The sequence below is a fragment of the Hetaerina americana genome, unplaced genomic scaffold (assembly GCF_022747635.1).
Source record: "Hetaerina americana unplaced genomic scaffold, ioHetAmer1.1.p SCAF_3, whole genome shotgun sequence".
Taxonomy (NCBI): domain Eukaryota; kingdom Metazoa; phylum Arthropoda; class Insecta; order Odonata; family Calopterygidae; genus Hetaerina; species Hetaerina americana.
In genome coordinates, this window is record NW_027286874.1 from 7,063,192 (window position 1) to 7,072,860 (window position 9,669).

Below are 9,669 nucleotides of genomic sequence, written 5' to 3' on the forward strand. Positions count from 1 at the left end.
ATTCGATATATTTGAAATTTGGGGAAAGGTAAGATGAAACTTCTAATTCACTCAACTTTTCAGTTTCATTTCACCATTCATTTGTGAAAATTTTGGCAACCAAGAACATACTTTAGAAGAGAGAATGTTGCTGATTTCTTAGATGAAGTGAATTTGGAACTATAAATTGGATACCTATAATTCCCTTAGGACATTGGGCGTAACATATTGAATTTATTATATAATTTCTAACATAAAGGTAAAAATTAATATTCCGCGCTTGAATATCGTAGTATTTGGTGGCGCCGTTGGCGACCGGACATTCCAGTGTTTTGTACATTGCTCATTATGGCGCCAAGCTAATTGGAAAAAGTGTCTTACTATTGTTTCATTTTCCGTGAGCTCGCGCCATTTGAAACGAGATGTTCATCGGTGGGAGACAGTGGATTCATAGCGAAGAGAATATGAACTTGGATGTTTCATTCGTCTCATTATGTAAGTGTGACTGCAAAATTGTAACAATTCCCCATTGTTAAGCAACATTGCCTATTTCAAAAATGTTGATTAACTCCACCACCGTACTAACCTTAAATTACCTTTGGTAAATGAGGAAGAAAAAAGTAGAATTTCAGTGGCCGAAATTATAAATTTGTTATATGTCTTCATCGACTGCTAAGATCCAGGGTTTCAACTTTTAAAGTAACTTTTCTATATGGTACATCGATTGTCTATTTAAAATGGCGTCAGATAAAACACTGGGGTTCCTTAATGAACAATCAACTGTATGCGTAGTGTCGAGCGGGAGAAAACCACGAATATTTGTCATCCTTGAACATGACCAGTCCGGGGCAGACCAATATTGACTTCCAAAAATGCATTACTCAGCGTAATTTTTGACTCATTATCGGTTCTATGTGGATCTGAATATCGTCATTCATGTACTTAGCTTGAAACGTAGATTTAATGAATGAAGCACTTTGACGAAGGGTTTGTTTGTTATATTAGCTGGGATCATTTGAGTTATTGGCAAGGCGCCATGAGCGATAGTTAATGTGATTTTGAGTGATCAAATTGCTTGCATTACAAATTGGAATTTGCGTGCCCTCACTGTCTATCTAGATAATCATAGTGTTACAGTCAAAGATGAATGCAAGATTTTTGTTATTTTGGTCACTAAAGGTCATGGAATTTCCGAACTAATCTTTTGCAGAAGGTAATTCGGTTGGCGGATCCTTGTAATGCATATTTGAAACTTTTTTTTTAACTACTGACTGGTTTTATTACGAACCTATTATCGTCCATCGAATTTGTAGAAAGAAAAAAGTATCCAGCCACGCATTTTATGACCGCAACAAACCTTAGTCGAAGTAAGAGAGTTCTAATACAGTATTGACTTGAAACTTGCCTGGGTTTCTAAATCCTAGAGTGTGCGAAAGAAAACATAAGATAGATGTGTTCAAGAAATAATAGATCTTGTTTTAGGCCACTGATGAACATGCAGTACGTCCAGAAGTTGAATAAAAATATAGTGTGACGTCATTAATCTGTTTGGACGATGTTTTTTTATGAATTGAGCATTAATATTTTCGCATTCGATATGACTATTCGCTGGGGAATGATGGCACACGTTCCATGGCTGTTGGTGTACTGTCGTTATACGGTATATTTAACCGAGTTAAACATGTACGTGTCAACCCTCAATAGCGTCTACATGTACATATATACCATGAATGGCCTCTGTGTTTTGGGTAAGTGCAATGATAGGTGGTAATGGATTGATATTGCGGTGATTTTTAAAGTAAGTCTTCCATTACGGCTTTCAGTCTATCGAGGAATTCATAGATCATAATTTATTGAGCTAGTAAGGTGAAAATTCTCGACTATAATCACTGACTAACGATTTCATAAGGTTTTGCTCAAGACAAGAGGTGGTAAGAGGATTTGCCTTTTGATTCGAGCTCTATGCGTTTCATCATTCGTTCGCAACTGTTAAAAGGGCCTAAAAGTCGCAGGAGAGTGCGTGCGTTTTTTCATGCAAAATCATGAACGCCGTAAAACTTTGTTGTTAATATTGTGAAATTTCTATAGAGCGTATGCTTTATAACTTTTATCTATTGATAACGCAGCCAAGAAATAACTTTAAAATTTTGTTGAATAATTGTTTTTTCTTTGACTCAAGGTGAGTGCAAAAATGTTCAATTTCAGCGTTCAAAAATGAGAATTACATTCCCATCGTTACCTAAAATAGTTTCACTTGCATCAGTTAACCACATATTTGATAACTATGATTTAATTTTATAAGAATATCAGGGGAAAACAATGGAATAGTCTGACATCTTTTGGCATTTAAATTAGCAAGAACTTAAACTTGAGTGAGTGTGCTTGTACCCTCCCATGTGCCTTGCAAACTCCCGGGGAGAAAGAACACATGCGCAAGTTTCCACCAAAGCTGACATTGCTCCGTTGTGACGATTTTAGGAATGCACTCGGAAAGGGTGTTTCCGCTGCAACTGTACAGACCTATTCATAAATTACTCCTTACAAAATACAACCCAACATCCTACTCTACCACAGCCCCTCTTCATCTCTGTGTACTCCCTTCCTTCCGTCCAACATCCCTATCCTATTTCTGCCCTTACCTCGTTTGCTTAACATTCTCCCCTCTATCAGTCTTCAACATTTCACCTCCTGCCAATATGCTTTGCATCCATTTTTCTGTCTCCTTAGGATTTCTCCCAACAATCCCTCTCCTCTCCCACCATGCCCAGCATTTTCTTCTCATTGGTTTTCCTTTCCGTCCACTTCACCTTCTCCATCCTTCTCCACACCCACATTTCAGAAGCCTCCAATCTACGTCTATCATCCTGCTTCAGTGACCATACGGAAGGAATAATCTCTACGAGGCAATGGAACATTTCCCTTGCTACTTTTCACTCTTCAACGACATAATAAAGGAATATGTAGGAAATTTGCGTGTTTTAGTTGGGTTCTGTATTTTCCGTGCGAAACATTTTCTTAAGAAAATGGACTAAAGGATATTATTTGAAGCTCCTTGCTACACTCGCTAGGAATTGCAAATGAGTTAGAAAAAATCGAAAATACGACGCCTCATGCTAAATGTTGAAAAATATTTTTCCGCTAGTCGGGAGCGGAGCCTTAACGTGTCATAGCTCGCAAAGAGCATGAGGTGGACGGTTTTCATTTTCATTACGAGCTAATGTTATGTTTACAAGTGTAATTCCCCAATGCCAGATAATCACATGGATAACTATAAGTTTATAACCGTTCGAATTGGGAACAGGTCGAGTTGAATGATTTTTGTCTCGGTCAAGGCGAATAGTTTTTACACTCTCAAATTGTTGCATTGTATTGCGCATGTAGCGGATGACTCCGTTCAAAGTTATTGCTCCGTCATCACCCGCAGTTTCTTAGAATTTGGTGAAGGAAGTTAATCAGGATTTTAAGTTTTTCTCTAAAGCGACCAAGAGAAACGCTTAAGTAGTACTTCTTCATGCACGCATTTTCCCCACATTTGCCTTAGTCCGGGGCAACTATAGGCCTGACATGGGAAATATTTCTTTAGTTTATCTTCTCATCACATTAAAAATCGTTAGTCGAAAGGAATATTCTGAAAAATGTCCAGCTTTATAGCACACAACTGCACCTATCTACGAGCCCGAAAATATATGTAGCTGAGTATTGTATATATGTAGCCGAGAAACGTTTAGAAATATTTATGAATTGTATAGAACGGCGGGAAAAGCCATGACGGGCATTTCAACGGAATCGTCCGCTAACATGTATGAAAAACGCATCGATTTCAAAGTGTAAATCATTTCCCTTGACCGGTCCAGATGAATGCTTGTTGCACTTTGAAGTCGATTCATTTTATTTGAATTAATTTACAGGAGCGTTTTCATTTAATGAAAACGATGCATTTCTTTGATTTCAGTTATCATGAATACCAGTATTAAATTTCTCTCGATAGTCATTACGAAAACGACTGGTGGCCGTTCACAACATCAACACTCTTCCCCGGTTAGTTGTTTTCATTCTCATTTATAAGCTACGTAGATTAAATTTTAATTTAACAATAATATAGAATACATCATGCTTTAGTTTTCATAAATATTTATTCTATTCTCTCCGTTCACAACAACTGCTGCTTTTGATTCAAGGTTTTTTCTCTATTGCAACATAATATCAGCAAAGCATTCAGGTACATGTAAGTTTCGGCGGCAGTACTATGCACATTAAAAAATCGAAAATAAATTCCTTGAAGTGGAGCGATGAAAGTAATAGTTACTTCGCCATGCCTTGCCCATTCTACGGACTCCGCCATGGTAGCTACGCTTTGTGACTAATCCTTCCAATGCAACAATTTCAGAGTGTAAAAATCATTCGCCTTGACTGGGATACGAACCCAGATCCCTCAATATCCGGTCGAGTGCTTTCTTTGGAACTAATCCTTCCGTTAAGGGTGGCGGCGTTGAGCCCCCCCCCTCCCCCCGCTGGGTCCACATCCCTCTAGATATCACCTTCTGTGAATGGCGAATCGAAGACGATTTGCTAGGGCGTTAGGCTTCGGTATTTCAAGCCTTTTTTTGCGTGTAATACTAGGTTCTTTTCTCAGAGTCAGAAATCCGTGTCGAAAATCAAACTTAACCTTTCCGACAGGTTTTGCGCTTTGTTGAGAGGATTGCGTGCGTTTACAGTTCGTGATTGGGGATTTATCATCATGGGGGGAAATTCTAGGTCAGATGTTTTTAAGGTTCTTTTTAGCCATTCTCTTCATTCTCCCATAGCTCGTTCATTTTATCCTTGACATTAAATAATTCATAGATTGTCTTAATTCATCTTCGGACAATTAACTCTCTTTCTTCAAGATTGTTTTGTCTATTACTGCTATTGAAAAAGTCCCTTTTAGGTTGTATTGGATCTCTTCGAGATATTCAAATTGGTGTTCTTTGTTACTTGCGCTTCAATGGTGAATGGTGGCGCGGTTTTCTCGTTTTCTACCTGGTTCTTCCGGGGCGATAGCAATATTTCTGAGACGCGGTGGATAAACTGTCGGTCCTAGAGGGGTTGTGACAAACGTGGTGGGTTGGAGGGGGAGCGGGTGGAGGAAGAAGCCGCGTACAAAGACAGCGAAAACATTGGCTAAGGACTAGCATGTGCAAAAATTGTTACTTATTCATTCTGTTGAGTTTTTACCTGCATTCTCACGCATTGGTACGAAATACTATTTGCTCTTTAGTCAAAATTCATTCTAAGCGAACGTGCGCAGAATGATCGTCGTTTGTCTACGTTTTGATGTTATGACTTTGTAACTTTTGATTTCAAGTGCGTCACTCGTAAACAAGGTCACTCCCAAATATAAGTAGAATAAATCTGGGGGAAATATTATTGCAGATCAAAGTACAAATTGGTAAAATTCTGCATAAGAGCACCCTTATGTATCGACATCAATACCATTGCCTCCGCCAGTGGTGGTATGCTTCCTGTAAGGCATCAACAGGACCCTCGTTCAGGCACGTCGTCATGGCCTCTTTGACATAATCCAGTGGTCCAAAATGGTACTCAAAGGGGTTATACTTGGGCCACACTCAAAGACCCATGTCTCGTCACCAGTAACCACCTATTCTAAAAAAATCTGGTCACTTTCACCGTGGTCCAAGAGGTCCCAGGCAAGATTGTCACACAAGTAGTCTTCTGACAGTTCCTTGGGGACCATCTTGGCACCCTGGCTAAATATTCTGTAAGAATGCAATGCACTGTGGTTTTTTGAAACTTTCACTCTTCTGCTAACATCTTGACACTTGTGGGTTAATGAGAATTGAGCATGTGCCTCAATTTTTCCACATTTTCAACACGCTGTGTTGTTGATGAATGTCCAGGGCATTAATCAGCTAAATCCGGTGAGTAGGGGTGGTGGACAATCGATGTGATGCCGTTTTTTGTCAAAAACTGTATCACGGAGAGAGCGGTATGAGCCGGCGCGTTGTCATGATGGAAGAACCAGTCGCCTGTGAGCCAAAGACCTGCTCTTTTCTTCCGGATACTCTTACTCAAACTCTTCAAAAATTCCAGGTAAAACTTCTAGTTGACAGTTTGACCCGGGGAATGAACTCCGAGTGCACAATACCTATGCAATTGAAGACACAAATGAGCATTGTCTTGATTTTTTATTTTAATTGGCGAGCTTTTTTTGGACGAGGAGAGCCAGATGTCTTCCATTGGCTTGATTGCTGCTTCGTTTTAGGATCGTATCAATAGCACCACGATTCATCACCAGTAATCACCTTGGAAAAAAATCAGGCTCCTCTTCGAGCTGATTTTGAAGCTCAAAACATGCCTGAACTCGACGCTCCCTTTGCTCGTTAGTGAGATGGTGAGGAACAAATTTGGCTGCAACCCTTTTAATACGCAAATCTTCGGATAGAATCCTCAATATTGAACTCCATGACACTCCAGACATCTCACAGAGTTTATCAATGGTTCTGCGACGGTCTTCACGAATGAGGGCATTGATTTTGTCAACGCTTTTGTGTTCTTGATGTTGAAGGGCGGCCTGAACGGGGTTAGTCTCCAATTGACATTTCACTATTTTTAAACATGTAAACCACTCATAGAATCTGGTTTTGCTTAGGGCAGCTTCCCCATAAGCAGTCTTGAGCATTACAATAGTTTCCGCGGCCGATTTCCCCAACAGGTAACGAAATTTCACTGCAGCGCGTTGCTCTTGATAATCCGCCATCACGTTTTTCGCCGAAATGAAAAAAGTTGTTTCACTGAAACAGCTCATACAGACGGACCGATCCAGTCACAGCGACGGCACTGCGCATACTGACGCAGGTGGCGTGAGCCTGACGTACGACCGGCCGAACAAAGGCTTCACCCACTCTCGCTCCCACCGCAGCCCGATTCCCGTTACTTTTGGGTCCCCCCTCGTATGATTACATCATCGCTCATCAACCCCTGTTCCTACCGTGTTTATCTTTGTTGCTGATTAGAGTTGCGTATTTTGTGTGGCATTTTACGTTGTAATAATTGAATTTATCGTAGAAAAATCAGTCGAGTAATTCAGTTTAGTTGTAAATAATATTTTAAGATATTTTCTGAGTATTGGTATAACATCCCATTGGCACTTCATTATTAATATTGCATTTTTGTCACTGATACTCGTATTTTCCCCCGAATAGACTATGCATTCCTTGGATTGACTTCAAGAACTTTGGTTCACAGGGATTTAGTTCCATTAGTCCTTACGGTCCCAAGTTTTCTCCCATTGCATCTTCACCGAGTATAGTAAGGGGGATTGCCGAAGTTAATAATTTGTTGAAGGTGCCGAGCGTTTAGTGGATGACTGGAGTGTTCCCATTTCCACCGCATCCTATTGCCTAATTAATTTCATTGATGTAATTTTTATGAAAATATAACGTTATTTTTCCGCGCCGAGTCCTCGAGCACCGAGAAGGAGTACGACACAGTCCTTGTGCGGCCGAAGTCCTTCAATCACGAGGTGAACGGATTCGGTATCCATTGCTTACCATTTGCGTCCCACCGAGTACAGAATGGCTAATGGCATTGCTTCATTAGACCATTTGTTGACCCATGTTCAACAAAGCTTAGGAACAGAAAGATAAATGTGAGATATAATTTGGGTGATAGACTGAAGTTGATCACCAATTAGTATTGCTACCACATTTTTACAATCGTGCCATATACCAATCCATTGCGGATTAAACTTGGAAACTAAAATGTTGGTCGGCATGAAGGAAGGCCAGAAGCATGTGGAGCCAAAGAATAGTTTATTAGAAGATAGGCTTTAGGGTGTTCATTCAGTGTCGTGTTAGGTGGGGTTTTGAAGTGCGCCAAAGCTTAGGAAGTGGATCCATCAAAAGTCTTATCTAGACCGGTAGACTCTGAGTGATAATAATAATAATGTATTTCGAAAATAGTCCTACATGTATTGGTATTTTAATACTGAATGAATAAGCAGGTATAATTCATATAATGCATAGTGTTACGTACAGGTTTCCGAGTGATGGGTATGAGCAAGTACTCATAGTTGGTGGGGGTGTAAAAATATGGTCGCAATTGGTTTTGCTAATTATCACTTCAGTTTGGGGATTTATATCTGTGTTCACAATCTTTTCGCTTTTAATATCAGTTGCCTATTATTTATTTGGAATTCCATTTGAATACATGCGTCTAAATTGTCCATCATTGAAATATTCTCTTCATTTCATTACATGATTGCTGAATTATTATTAAGTAATCTACCGGGTAAGGTAGGTTTTGGATGGACACAACTACCAGAAAATATTTTGTGGCTCATAAGAAAACAGCTACCCACAGCTCCCTGCAACCAACTATGCATCAAATCCTTCTTCATCTCTGTGTACTTCCTTCATCCCGTCTAGTATCTCTATCCTGTTCTCGCCCTTTCCTCGTTTGCTGAACATTCTCCCCTGCTTATATCACAGTCTCCAACATTTCACTGCCAATCAATATGCTTTGCATCCATTTTTCTCAGTCTCCTTAGGATTTGTCCCAACGAACCCCTCTCCTCGCCCACCATACCCTCATACTTACTATAATCATATTACTTCCTCATTTGTTTTCTTCTCTGTCCCTTTCACCTTCTCAATTCTTCTCCACACCCATATTTCGAAAGACTCCAATCTACTTCTATCCTTCTGCTTCAGTGGCCACGTTTCCTCGCCGTACATAATTACGCTTCATATCAAAGTTTTGACGAGTCTCTTCTTAACATCCTTACTCAACGTCCCTGTCATCAACTCCGTCCTCATTGTGAAAGCCTCTTTGCCTAGCGCAATTCTCCTCCTTACGTCCCTAATACTTTTACCGTGCTGGTTCAAAACACTTCCGAGATACGTACACTGGTCTACCTGCTGTATTTTTTGCCTTCCTATTTTAATGTTTAGCTTAGCTAAGTTTTCTTTCTGGAGAATCGCATAACCATTGTTTTATTTACATTGATTCCAATCCCGTATCAATCGCACTGAATTTCCAATTCACTAAGCAATGCTCGTAACCCCTTGGCTGACTGACAAAATAGAGTTTGGTCATAAGCAAACCTAACTGATTTTACGAAATCCCCTCCCTCTTTCATTCCTACCTCCAGTTCTTCTCATGCCTCTTCAAGTTATTCCCTCCACTTATACGTTGAACAACAACGGTGATAATGAGCAACCCTGCCTCACACCTCTTCCCAACATTTCCCATTCGGACTCTCCGTTCCCCACTCGCTCCTGAGAAGTCTGAGACATGTACAGGTTGCTGATTGGCCTCCTGTCCCTCCAATGTATTCATATTTTCTGCAATATACTCAAGAGTTTTTCCCAATTCACTCTATCGAACGCCTTGTCGGAATCTACGGAACAGGCAAATACGTCCTAATTGTATTTTATATTCCATTCGATTAGTGATCTCATTACTGCAATGGCATCGCGCGTATCTCTCCACTTACTTAAACCAAACTGATCATCTTCTAAGTAATCATTTACCTTGCTAGCTGCATGGGAAATCAAACTTATTTTTCTGTGGTTCTCACATGAAGTAGCGTATATATTTTTCGGAATAGGAACTAACACTGATCTCACAAAGTCTTCCAGCCAGATTCCTTTCTCATAGATTCTATGAATCAGTCCAAATAGCCCCCCC